Raw genomic sequence first — 13332 nt, 5'->3', positions numbered from 1 at the left:
AAGGCAGGGAAAGGCTACAGAAGTGCAGGTTCAGATGGGCTGGTTCTGGAAGAACCTCGAGGGCCAAGCCAGGAGCTAGAGGGCCGAGTCTCATCTGCTCCACCACCTTTGCCTCCCGTGTACAAGGCTGGAAGGCCCACGGGACCAGGCTCCTGCCCCTGGCTGAGGGATAGGCTTCAACCCCCAGGGTCCCAGAACCTGGAACGCCTGCTTCTTTCCTGGTGGACAGGAAGCAGACTGCACATGCGCCCTCGACAGAGCGGCAGGGATGGGAACGACCGGCAGAGGGCGCAGGAGCTCTGGCCGGTGCACCTCGGGCGGGGCACCCTCGTTGGCAGGGAGTTGAGAGCAGGGGTCGGTGGGAGAGCCGGCCGGCGCGAGGCCGCGAACAGTGGGCGGGGCCAGGGGGGCGGGGCGAGGCGGTTCCGGAAGGAAGTGGTTCCGGGTCCCGTGGCCCGACGGTGGTAGCTGTGGTGTCGCTGCCGTGGGAGGTGGCGACCGTGTGAGGGGCGAAGCCCGAGGGGCTGGCGGCGGGGGCGGCAGCGGCGGCGGCGACGGGGTTGGTGGCGGCGGCAGGGACTTCCTGGCCGGGTGAGCGGCCCTTGGGGGGCGGGCGGGGCGAGGAGGCCCCGGCCCGCAGGGAGGGCGTGTCCGTCGCTAGGGAGGGGCGGTCTTGGGGCGGCGGGTGGGGCGGTGGGTAGGATGCCCGGGCAGGTCTCCGACTCCCGGGGGACAACCCTCCCCACCCCCCCCCACCCCCCCCCCCACCCCCCACCGCCTTGGGCCCAATGGACTGGTGCCTTCTCAGGTGTGGAGACCCTGGCACCTGCTGCCGTGGTCCTGATCCTCTCCTGTCGTCCGGCAGGCTGCGGCCCTGGCGGTTCGGAGCAACTGTCATGGGGACCGGGGGTTGGTGTCCAGGGACCGTGCCCTTGTCCCTGAGGCGGACCGGGGCGCGTAGCCTGCGGGACCTGAGCCGAGGAGACCCTGCTTTGTCCTCCAGAGGCTCTCCAGCCGCGCAGCGGCATCTTCTTCTGGTAACGTCCAGAATGAGTCGTGAAGGATGCTCTTTGTCCTGCGTTGCAAAGTAAAACTTGTGTTTTTTAGAAACGTTATCTTGAAAATTGGCGCATCTCCTGTGCTTTTCTAAGGTGTATTAGGAAACTGGGCCAGTCACTGTCAGGATTTTCGTATCGGCAAGTCAGGAGGAAAAGAAATGGGAGAGAAACTTATTCTCCCAAATATTTTCCTGCCGAGTCGCTTCTCTAGCTGCCCTCTAGATGATTGCTTCTTTTTTTTCTGAAACAAAGTAAAAACTACAGGTAGAAATCACTAAGGTCTGTCTGACGTCTGACCCAGCAACATTTTAAACATTTTTTCTGAATGAGAACTGGTATGAATGAAAGACTGGAATTGAAAAGGAAACGTTTTGGTGGGGATTCACAATGAGTGCGTTATTTTTCAATGGTATTTTAATGCTTATGTTAATAATGCTTTATTTTTAAATAGTATTCTTAAAAATAGCTACAAAAAAATGTTTTTTTGAAAGTCCCTGTTGTCGTTTCAGAGCCCCTCCTTTAAAAGCCTTACTAGAAATACTTATGTATAGAAACGTTTAGTGACATTTGTTTATTTACAAAATTTCTAAAAGATGCAAAAGCATGATGAAGAAGATAACAGTTTCATCATTCCAAGTAACCATTATGAGTATGGTTACACTGTGTATACATCTCCATTATCTTTCTATGCAGAGATGAGTGTATGGATTTTTCTAAAGTGGATTCTCTATTGTAACCTTCCCCCCCCCCCCGACTTCATAGCATGCCATTACATGGCTGTCATAATTTATTTAGTTGGTTGTTCCATTTTACACTACTTAAAAACATTGTTGAAGAAATGTAAAATCTGCACAACCATGATTACTTCTTAGTGTACATTCCTAGATGATAGAATTGTTGGGTTTGTCTTTTTAAAAATGTAAATTACTCGGTTTCCCTCTGGAAAGGATGTGCGATTTTCCCTCCCACTAACAATCTGTGAGTATCTTTTTCTACACCCTAGCAAAAGACAACATTTAAAGGATTTCTACTGGCTCACTTTGGGGCCATTTTTGTTCTTCTCTCCAACCGAGTACAAGTATCATTCTCTAGCTATCCTTTTTTTTTTCTTATTTGTTTTAGCAATTCAGTTTCTCATCTTTTATTCCACTTTTAACCGTCTAGTAAAGAATGGTTATGCAGGTGAGGCAAAGGCATCATAGAGTGAACAAGAGATTTGTACTCAGGACTTCCTTAAATATGAGTGTCTCTGATTACCTTGCACAAACCACTTACCTTTTCTAAGGGACTGTTTCCTCAACTCTAAAAGTAGATATTATAGCGCATTTGCCTTGTGTTTCTTACAGGGTGGTTTTAAGGGTCAAATGAGACATTTATGGAAAGTACGTTTAAACATACTCTGTCTTGTGGCCAATTATTGCCATCTTGTAAAAATTTCAGAGCACAAGAGCTTCTTGATTTTTTAAAGTAAATTTCTGAATTCAGAAAAGCCATTCTGTGATACCATTTGCCCCACTCTCTTTCACTTCTTAAATTCGAAGTTTTAGATTTCTGTCCTAGATTATATTCAGAATGCTATCAGAGTTATGAAATTAGGTGAATGAATGAATCTACACAAATGTTGAAGGAGCAAATATTTAAAGGCACTATATATAAAATTGAGGGGGAAAATATAAAGCTAAATAAAACACAATCCTTGGGATCATGATAAATAAAACATAGTCTTTGTGCCCTACAGGCTACAGAAAGAATGTCCAGGCAGCTAGAAGGTGGAAAAGCTGCTTTCCAAATTTAGATGGCAATTTTAGATGTGATGCAGGATGTCAACTATTCTCAAGCATGCTAAAAGTCCATTTCTGCTGACCGAGCATCTGCACAAATGACCAGGCACTCTTGTAAGGGTCATCTTTCTGAAGGTAGGAATTGCAAGTTGAAGAGGTGTTAGTATTGGAGTCTGAGAATCTGGATTCTGGTTTCAGGTCCTTTACTTGGGACAGATTGGTTACTTCTTTGTGGCTTTTTTTCACCTATGAAATGAAGGTAATTCCAGCTTCCTCGGGGGCTTGTTTTGAGGATTAAATGAGGTATTTGCTAGACACTTAGTGAACCAGAAGGTACTAGCCCTCACGAAGTCTTTTTTATCCACTGAAAACTTAGCATCTCAGGGAAAGAAACCAGATCTCTTACAACTTTGTGTGCCTGCCCCCTACTAGTCATTGGCACTTAGTAATGTTTGCTAAATGAACATAAAATATATGACTGCTGATAATTCATTCTGGACCATTGAAGAAGGTAATATGTAAATGTGGGATATTGAGAGAAATTGACTACAGTATTGGAGTTGATATTAAGGAATCAAAGGAAACACTGAACTAATTGGACCTAGGTTCATCTCTACTGTGACTGTCATTCTATGTTATATCCCCAACACCAGGCACATAGTTCATCCATATCAACAGTAAACCTATTCCCTAGGACCTCCCCCCCCCCCAAGGCACAATCCACTTTCTCTCCTCCCCTTCCAGTCAGCCTGTTAGAAGGAGTTGTTAATAATTGGCTTTCTTAAGTCTCTTTACCTTCCACTTAGTCCTGAAGCCACGTGTTCACATTTTTTTATTCCTTTTATTGGATCTCTATGCAGCTTTTGCCATGAAAGTCTTTGTTGAAATATTCTTTAGTGTATGAGATTCTATGCTGTAGGGTTCCCTCCTTCCTCAGAGGATGTCCCTTCTCAGTCTCCTTGGCTGGTTCATCTTTCTTGAAAGGTTGATGTTCTGTAAGCTTGATCCTGCTCATGATACACCAGGTCTGGAATAATTTATAGAATATTGAAGCTATCTGGTGTTTGAAGGTTTGGTAGAATTCTCCTGTGAAACCAGCTGGGCCTGATGCTTTTTCAGGGATATTTCTTTAATAACTTTATTTTTTCTATGAAAATTGGTCTCTTTAAGCTTTCTAACTCGGGGTCAATTTTGGTAATTTGTATTTTTCTAGCGAAATATCTTTTTCATCTGAGTTTTCAAATTTATTAGGTAGAGAGGTACAAAGTGATCTCTTCTGATTTAAAATTTTTCTCCCATTTCAATGGTTGTTTCTCCCTCATTCTGTTTTATTTTTGTATATTTGTGTTTCCCCCTTTATTCTGAATCATGTTATATAGTGGTTTATCTCTTTTAGTTTTTTCAAAAACTACAGAATTTTAAATTATTACTTGGATCTAGTTTTCTGTTCTCTTGCTCATTCTCTTCCTTGGCTTTTATCTTTATTATTTCCTTCTGCTTTCTTTTGGTTTACCTTGTTATTTTTTAGGGTTTTTTTAACCTTGGAACTGAATTTATTTATTTTTATTATTTCATTTTTATTGATAAGTATGTTTAGAGCTGGATGCCTGGTTGGCTCAGTGGGTTAAGTGTCTGACCCTTGACATCAGCTCAGGTCATGATCTCACGAGTTTGTGAGACTGAGCCCCACCTCACACTCTGTGCTGACAGTGCGGAGCCTGCTTGGGATTCTCTCTCTCTCCCTTTCTCTCTGTCCCTCTCCTGCTCACATGCACTCTCTCTCTCTCAAAATAAATAAACTTAAAAAATATGTTGAGAACAACAAATTTTTCTTTGATCACTACTTTAAATGCATCCCATAGAATCTGATAGGTAGTGCTTTCATTGTCATTCTAGGTGGAAGGGCTTTTCTGTTATATTTGTTAGTAAATTCTAGGGTTTTTGCCTTATGATCAGGGGATATTATTTGTAATATTTCTGTTTCATGGCAGTTGCTGATGTTTTCTTTGTGACCTAATAAATGAGTACTTCCGGTGAATGTGGCATGCACATGTGAGAAGAAGGTATATTCTCTAGTATGAGACTGTAGAGTTTGATAAATATCTTTAAGACTTACTCTGTTGATTATGCTGTTTAGATCTTCTGTCTCCTTATTTGGGGATCAATGCATTTTCTAACATACCACTGAGAGTGGATAATTAAATCTTGTATTATTAGTGTGTTTCTATCTATATGTTGCCTTGCATCTCAAGTAGTTTTTGTTTCATAAAGGTGGTTGCTATGTGATGTTCATATGAATATGTGTATTTTTATGTGTGCTGTCTAAATCATGGATTGTGGCTTTCAGCATTAAAGAGTGTCTTTTCCGGGGGTGCCTGGGTGACTTGGTTAAGCCTCCGACTCTCGGTTCTTTCTATTTCTGTCCGCCCCGCCCCTCCCCCCCCCACACTGTCTCTATGTCTATCAAAATAAATAAAAATAATTTTTTAAGTGTCTTTTTTTTTTTTTTTTGGTCACGATGAATGCTTTGGGGCTTGAATTTTGCTTTGCCTGATTCCACAGATGCCACTCTTCTCTCTTTTTATTACCGATTGCCTGGTATACTTTGGCCATCCTTTCATTTTTAACGTTTCAACATCACTTTGTTTTAGATGTGTCATTTGTATAACTCCTTGAGTTTTGTTTTGTGAGCCACATTGAAACTCTTTATTTTAATAGGTGAGTTAAACCCATTCACATTTATTGTTAGGACTAATATATTTGGCCTCAACTCTATCATAATATTTTGTTATCTTTATTTGCTGTTTCTTTTGCTATGAGGTGTGTTTTTTCCTCTTGTATTAAAAAAATTGGGGAGCGGTATTTAGGAAGGTTTGTATTTTTGTTCTGATGGTTCATTTTTTGTCCTTGTACCTCTGTAAATGCCCTTACTCCCCTGTTTGTTTATTTAACCTTTTGTGTGTGTGAGAAAAATACATCGTATTCATGAATTCAAAGTAGATTGATGATAGGCATCTGTGAGGGTTTTTATCTACCTCCAGCTCCTCACTGAAGAACTGACTGATCATAGCCACTGCAGCCAAGAGCATAATGCGTGTTCTGGTCCCCTCAGCTCTGGCTTCCTCTGATCTGCTGATCCCCCTTTTGTTCTGTGAGCTCTGACTTGGTCCTGTTCTGTGCTGAGATTGTGGCTTCTTTGTTGCAAAGGCTTTCCTGGGATATTGTTTGCATTTGTAAATGCTGGGTTCCTATTTAGTGTGAAATTTTTGTTAGTTGATTTTGTCTTTTTTGGTAGCGTCTTTACTGAGATATAATTAATATACCACACAATTCACCCATTTAAAAGTGTACAGTTTGGTGTTTTTTTGGTATACTTAGAGTTGTGCAGCCATCGCCACAGTCCAATTTTGAAACGTATTCATCATTCCCAGAAGAAACCCTGTGTGTATTCTCTCCAGTGCCCTACCGCCCCACCCAGGCAACCACCAGTCCGCTTTCAGTTTCTCTGGATTTGCATATCTTGGACCTTTTATATAAATGGAATCACACAATATGCAGTCTTTTGTAACTGGCTTCTTTCCCTTAGCATAACAGTTTCAAGATTCCTCCCTGTTTGACCATGTGTCAGCACTTCATTCCTTTTTATGGTCAAATAATGTTCAGTTGTATGGGTATACCACATTTTGTTTATTCATTTATCTCTAAATGGACAGTGAAATTGTTTCTACTTTTGGCCATTATGACTAATGCTGCTATGAATATTTGTGTATAAGTTTTTGTGTGGACATATATTTTTATTTCTCTTGAGTATATATTTAGGAGTGGAATTGCTGGGTCATATGGTAACTGTGTTTAATTCTTTGAGGAACTGCCAGACTGTTTTCCCAAACGTCTGCATCATTTATATTCTCCCCAGCAATGTATGTGGGTTCCATATCTCTCCATACTTTCAGCATTTGTTATTATCTGTCTTTGATCATAGCCATCCAGTTGGTGTGAAGTGGTGTCTCATGATTCTGATTTGTATCTTGCCAATGGTTAGTGATGTTGGACATCTTTTCATGTGCTTATTGGGCATTTGTAGATCTTCTCCGGAAAAATGTCAGTTCAGCTCCTTTGCCCATTTTTAATTGGGTTGTGTTTTATTATTGAATCGTAAGAGGGTTTTTTGTATGTTCTAGACATAATCCTTTATCAGATATGATTTGTGAAAAGTTTTCTCCCATTTTGTGGGTTGCCTTTTTGCTTTTTTTTTTACATTTTTTTTTAATGTTTATTTATTTTTGAGACAGAGAGAGACAGAGCATGAACGGGGTAGGGGCAGAGAGAGAGGGAGACACAGAATGGGAAGCAGGCTCCAGGCTCTGAGCCATCAGCCCAGAGCCCGACGCGGGGCTCGAACTCATGGACCGTGAGATCGTGACCTGAGCTGAAGTCGGATGCTTAACCGACTGAGCCACCCAGGCGCCCCTCCTTTTTGCTTTCTTGATAGTACAGTGTAAACATTTTAAATTGTGATGATGCCTGATTTATCTATTTTATCTCAAGTTTATTTTATTTTTATTTTGAGAGAGAGTATGAGTAGGGGAGGGGCATAGAGAGGGGGGAGAGAGAGGATCACAAGAAGGCTCGGTACTGTCAGTGTGGAGTCCGACGCAGGGCTCAAACCCACGAACCTGTGAGCTTATGACCTGAGCTGAAACCAGGAGTTGGATGCTTAACCGACTGAGCCACCCAGGTGCCCTGTTACCTGTGCTTTTGATGTAATATCCGATCCAGTGTCACAAAGATTATTTATCTTTATGTTTTCCTCTTATAGTTTTAGCTCTCACATTTAGGTCTTTGATCCATTTTGAGTTAATTTTTGTATATGGTGTGAGGTAGGGTTGAACTTTATTGTTTTGCTTATGGATATCCACTTGTCTCAGCACTGTGTGTTGATTTGCGTAACCCCTTAATATATGATTTATTAGGTTCCCCCCTTCAGTGTGCGTTAAGCCCGTCTATTGCCTATACAGTAATGACCTTTTTACCATTATTTTCTTTTCCTGTCTCTTCTCCCATTTTTTAGTGCAGTTTTTCTACCTTGTCCCAATATGCCACAATTTTACATTAGTCTTTCACCTTCATCCTCATCTTTCTTTTAAAGTCTTACACGTACATTTACATTTTTTTTAATGCTCAACATCGGTCCTTTGCTGTCATTTTCTCACTCATAATTTGGTTAGATGAAGCTCATCTTCTAGTAGATTTCTCAGGAAGGGCTAGTTAAATGCAGAAATTCCCTATGTTCTTATATGCTGAAAACTTTTTTTTTCTATAGCCTTGATATATGAAAGTAATTTGGCTGATAAAAAATCCTTGGTTCACACTTACTTTCATTGATTTTATTTTATTTTTTAATTTTAAATGTTGATCCATCGTTGCTTTGCTTTGTGTGTTAGTTTTGAAATATCTGATGATAGTCTAATTCTTTTGGAATTATAGGTTATTTATTCTTTTTACATAGAGGTCTTGAGGATTTTATCTTTATATTTGAAATCAAATAATTTTTACTAGGCTTTGTTTCAGAATTGATTGTTTTGAGTTAGTTTTCCTAGGTATCTGGTGAGCTCTTCATTGTGTAAAGTCAGGTATTTTTCCATTTATGGAAAGTTTTCTTGAATTTTAGTTTAAAATATTAGTTTAATTCCATTGTTTCATTTTCCTTCTAAGAGACTACAGTATTACACATATTATTCCTTCTTTACCTGTCTTCTTTTTCCACTACTTTCTTTCTGACTCGTTCTCTCTCTCTCACTCACTCATTGTCATTTTCATTTTTTTGGTTTTCTTGTTTTTCTTCAATGTCTCTTATCTGAGTTGATTCTCCCTTGGACACCTTGTAATTTATTTTTCACTTCTGAGATAATGTCGTCTTTTTTGCCCATTTTTTCCTCTGAGTTCAGTTAACTTTTTTTTTTTTTTTTGTAATTTCACTCTGGGTTTTGATCTGTTTCTGTTCTTAGTTTTTAAATTTCTGATTCAACGTGAGGTTTTTTTTTTTTTTAATATATCCTTAAATGCTTTTGGATATATTTAATTCTGCTTGGAGTATAGACTTAGAGTTTTTTCTGCTTCGGTTTTTTGGAGAGGAATTTTCCTCAGTTGAAGAATTCTCTTTTTTAACTTTCTTATAAACACGTGGAAATCATTAGACTTGAAAAATTTTGCAAATCTCATGAGTATGAAATGGTATCTCGTTGTTTTAATTTTATCTTTCTGATTAGGTAGGGTTGTTTATCTTTTCATATTTATTAGACATTTATGTTTCCTTTTTATTGTAAACTCAAAGGGTAGAGCTGCCATTTACTGAGGTGGGACAGAGACTATAGGAGGAGCAGATTTTGGAGGGAGGTCAGGAGTTTGGTCTTGGACATGTTTACAGCATCCAATAGGCTGTTGGATATGTAAGAGTGCAGTACAGAGGATAGGTGAGGGCTGGAGATAGAAATTTGGGGGTTATTAGTTTATGAAGAGTATTTAAAGCCATGAGACTAAATGAGAATATAGTCTGGGGAGAGAGTGTAGACAATGAGAGGTCCGGAGACTGAAGTCATTGTTTAGAGGATAACTGGCTTCACTATTTAGGGTTCAGAGTGGTGAAGAGGGAGGTGGGGAGAAACCAGTAAAGGAGACAGAAGGAATTTAAAGGTAGGAGGAAAACCAGGAAAGCGTAGTATTCTGGAATTCAAGTGAAGAAAATGTTTCTGGAAGGAAGGTATGATCAACTGGCAAGTGCTGCTGGTAGATCCAGGAGGAGGAGGAGAAATAGCTGTTAGATTTAGTGACATGGATTTCATGATTGATCTTGACTAGAGCAGTTTGGTGCGGTGGTGGATTAGAAGGCGAGATTGGTGAGGGGCCAAGCAAGAATAGGAGAGAAATCCGAGTGACTGTGGTATATAGGCAGCCCTTTGAGGAATTTGGTTATAAATGGAGAAAGAGGATGGTAGTCCCAGGAGGATGTGGTTCTGGAGAGTTGGGAGCTTCACCAGAGGGAAGTTGTATGGTGATGGGAAGGATCTACTGAAGAGGGGGAAATGCTGTGGGAGGAAGAGGAAAATTGCTGGAGTTGGGTCTTTCAGCTTAGTTAGAGGATGTGTCCACTGCTGTTCTGGGAGAGATGGCTTCTTTTCACACCAGTGTCCTCATCAGCATCTTCCTTGGAGTGAAAGTCTCTGCTGTCCAGTCTTTCTGTGTTCAAGGGCAGATGGGTTCATTCACTGCACCTGGCCCTGTACAGTTCACTCTGAAGTAGCAGCATAAACCAATGTATCTACTGTTATTGACATCACCTTCTCCCCAGTAACAAACCCTGCTGGTGTTTAGTCTTTTCTTTCTCTGTGTCCATAAATTTTATTTATTTATTTTTTTTTTTTAATTTTTTTTTTTTAACATTTATTTATTTTTGAGACAGAGAGAGACAGAGCATGAACGGGGGAGGGTCAGAGAGAGGGGGAGACACAGAATCAGAAGCAGGCTCCAGGCTCTGAGCTGTCAGCACAGAGCCCGACGCGGGGCTCGAACCCACAGACTGTGAGATCATGACCTGAGCCGAAGTCAGCCGCTTAACCGACTGAGCCACCCAGGTGCCCCTGTCCATAAATTTTAGAAAGAAGCTGGTTCCTTTGATGAATTTTGCTAGTCACAAATAAGTTAGTTTAAATCCGAGATTGGCACATTTTTTTTTTGCAAAGGACCAAATAGTAAATATTTTAGGCTTGGTGGTCTACGTATAGTTGCTATTACATATTCTTCTTCTTTTTTTTAACAACGCTTTAAAAATGTAAAAACCATTCTTAGGTTTTTACTCTATGGTTTAAGTGAACTCTCCTCCTTTCTTATCCATTAAGCTCCTGAGCCCATACTTTTCATTACTAGCTTATGTGCCCTAAGCAATTGCAAGCAAAGTTCACTTTTTAAAAAGGTTTTATTGAGATATAATTTACAGGTTTAAAGAGTGCAATTCAGTGGTTTTTGGTATGTTCGCAGAGTTGTGCAACCATCTTCATAATATCTGATTTAATTTCAGAGGGTATTCATTGCCCCAAAGCTAACTTTTTTTTATAGCTTTGAGGTATGATTTATATGCAATAACATTTTTGAGTGAAGTTTGAATTTTAATAAAGCTAATTTTAATATTATCAAAGGAAAATACCGTTTTTTAATGTTTATTTTGAGAGAGTGAGCGTGAGAGCGTGCGCGTGTGGGAAGGTGAGAGAGAGAGAGAGGGAGAAAGAGAGTCCCAAGCAGGCTCTACACTGTCAACACAGAGCCTGATGCGGGCCTTGATCCCACAAACCGTGAGATCATGACTTGAGCCGAAATCAGGAGTTGGATGCTTAACTGACTGAGCCACCCAGGTACTCCTCAAAGGAAAATATTCTAAGTAATACTTTTGTTTTTGAGCCCCACAGAATTACTAAATCTTATTTTCTCCCATAGGACCCCCACCTTTTTCTTTAAGCCATTAGTTCTGTATTCCTTGGGCCAACAGCATCCATATCACTTGGGAACTTGCTAGAAGTAAGGCTCACCCTTGGGGTAGGGCCTGGCGATCTGTGTTTTAACCAGCCCTTCAAGTGATTCTGATGCACACTGAAGTTTGAGAGCTGCTACTCTAAATTCTGTTGCTGAGTGGAATTGCTGGGTTATGGCATATGAGCATGTTCAACTTTAAATGGGTACTGTCACCTCCTTCCAAATTGGTTAATGCTCATGTATACTCCCTAGCAGTATATGAGAGTCCTTATTGTTCTACATCCTCACCAACACTCCAGAATGTGCAACTTTGATTTTTTTGTGTGGGTGTGGAATGGTTATGATCTTAATTTGTGTTTACTCAGTTACTAATGAGGTTGAATATCATTATGTCCATAGGTAATTTGAGTTTTGTGTTCTATGATATGTTGCTAGGAGTTTTTTGCCTATGAAAATAAATATAGTTATGCAAACAAATAATCACAATGTATTGAAATCATCGCAGAATAAATCTGGAATTTCCAAGAAGGAAACTCAGGGGGAAAATAACAAAGTCAAGGAAAGAATCCCAGGGGAGATGCTGGTCAAACAGTCCTGAAAGAAGATTTGTCAAGTGGAGTGAAGGAAGACCATCTGTGTGGTATGGGGAACATGGCCTTATCAGGGAAAAGCAAATAGTGTGGTGTGGTGGGCTAATAGAATATGTGGAGGAAAAGACATACATAAGCCTGTGGGAAGTGTAGGAAACGACTAGATATTTATGGGGTTTTTTTTGTTTTTTTTTTTGTTTTAAAAAATTTTTTTTTTCAACGTTTTTTATTTATTTTTGGGACAGAGAGAGACAGAGCATGAACGGGGGAGGGGCAGAGAGAGAGGGAGACACAGAATCGGAAACAGGCTCCAGGCTCCGAGCCATCAGCCCAGAGCCTGACGCGGGGCTCGAACTCACGGACCGCGAGATCGTGACCTGGCTGAAGTCGGACGCTTAACCGACTGCGCCACCCAGGCGCCCCTAGATATTTATGTTTTAAGTTTGTTTAATCTTTTATTAATTCCTGGGCATGTGGGTTATAATTAGTTTGGATGGGTGTTTTTCCTTTCCTATTACAAATGGTGATATAAACGTGTTAGTATATTTAGTTGGGTTTTTTTTCCCCTTTTAAATTATTGTCTTAAAATATTAAGTTTAAATTGAAATTATTAGATTAAAAGAAAGTGGGCATGGGGCACCTGGGTGTCTCAGTTGGTTAAGTGTCTGACTCTTGGTTTTGGCTCAGGTCATGATTTCACGGTTCATGAGTTCAAGCCCCACATTGGGCTCTGTGTTCACAGTGTGGAGCCTGCTTGGGATTCTCTCTCCTCCTCTCTCTCTGCCCCTGTCTCACTCACGTGCACTCTGTCTCTCTCAAAATAAATTTTAAAAGATAAAATAAAAGTTAAACATAGAGTTCTTATATGACCCAACAATTTCATGCCTAGGTTTATACTCAAGAGATGTAGAAACATATGTCTCCATAAAAACTGATACACAGATATTCATAGCAGCATTATTCATAGTAACCAAAACTATAGAAATAACTCAAATGTCCACTGGGAGAGGAATAAATAAATAAATAAAAGGTGGTACGTTATGCAGCTGTAACAAAAATGAAGTACTGATACATGGTAAAACAGGGATGACCCTTGAAAATGTTATGCTAAGGCAAAGAAGCCAATCACAAAAAAAGCACATATTGTATGAGTCCATTTATATGAAAAGTCCAAAATAGGCAAATCCATAGAAACAGAAAGTAGATTAGTGGTTGTCAGGGGCTAATCAAAGGAGGAAAGGAATGGGAAGCAACTGCTAATGGGGTTTCTTTCAGAAGGAATGAAATGTTCTAAAAATAGATTGCGGTGTTGGTTCTGTATTTCTGTGAAAATACTAAAAAATACTAAATTTTACACTTTAAATGAGTGAATGTATGGTA

The 13332-nt window shown here is 40.3% G+C and overlaps 1 protein-coding gene across 10 annotated transcripts in view; it reads left to right on the top strand.

Moving 5' to 3' along the window:
• The first annotated feature begins 438 nt into the window (after positions 1-438).
• The window catches only part of BCLAF3 (BCLAF1 and THRAP3 family member 3), a 58891-nt gene continuing 45997 nt past the window's right edge, over positions 439-13332 (top strand). For 2 of the 10 annotated variants that reach the window (XM_058714348.1, XM_058714346.1), the window contains exon 1: positions 772-2974. The gene's annotated coding sequence lies outside the window, so the exon portion shown is untranslated. Of the gene's footprint in view, positions 592-769; positions 2975-11867; positions 12003-13332 lie in introns of those variants that run through there. The other 8 variants (XM_058714340.1, XM_058714343.1, XM_058714342.1 and 5 more) reach the window with 8 other exon arrangements.

The sequence above is a fragment of the Neofelis nebulosa genome, chromosome X, assembly GCF_028018385.1.
Source record: "Neofelis nebulosa isolate mNeoNeb1 chromosome X, mNeoNeb1.pri, whole genome shotgun sequence".
In the NCBI taxonomy this organism is placed as follows: Eukaryota; Metazoa; Chordata; class Mammalia; order Carnivora; family Felidae; genus Neofelis; species Neofelis nebulosa.
The sequence above is the reverse complement of the archived record's forward strand: the minus strand, read 5'-3'. Positions and strand labels throughout refer to the sequence as shown.